Source organism: Corvus brachyrhynchos, unplaced genomic scaffold (assembly GCF_000691975.1).
Source record: "Corvus brachyrhynchos isolate BGI_N302 unplaced genomic scaffold, ASM69197v1 scaffold22, whole genome shotgun sequence".
In the NCBI taxonomy this organism is placed as follows: domain Eukaryota; kingdom Metazoa; phylum Chordata; class Aves; order Passeriformes; family Corvidae; genus Corvus; species Corvus brachyrhynchos.
In genome coordinates this window covers 2,500,636-2,500,845 of record NW_008238355.1, presented here as the reverse complement: position 1 = coordinate 2,500,845, position 210 = coordinate 2,500,636, and the positions used below count along the sequence as shown (strand labels likewise).

At 42.9% G+C, this 210-nt stretch overlaps 1 protein-coding gene across 1 annotated transcript in view; it reads right to left on the bottom strand.

The window, feature by feature from the left end:
* XPA (XPA, DNA damage recognition and repair factor) overlaps positions 1-210 on the bottom strand; it is a 6,013-nt gene that overhangs the window by 1,830 nt on the left and 3,973 nt on the right. The gene's annotated exons all lie outside the window — the stretch shown is intronic.

Below are 210 nucleotides of genomic sequence, written 5' to 3'. Positions count from 1 at the left end.
CCTATCTTCCTCTGCCACCTCTCTGCTCTTGACTCACAAAGACTGCACTCCCCTTCCACAGGAAGAGGCAACACTGGTTTTTAGTCTCAGCTGGATGTAACTTAGGAAAACTTAAACCCAGCTCTAATTTTGCCCATATTTTACTAAAGCAATATGATTCCTATGAAGTACCAAACAAGAAATAACAAGAGCCCTGGGAAATCCACTTGC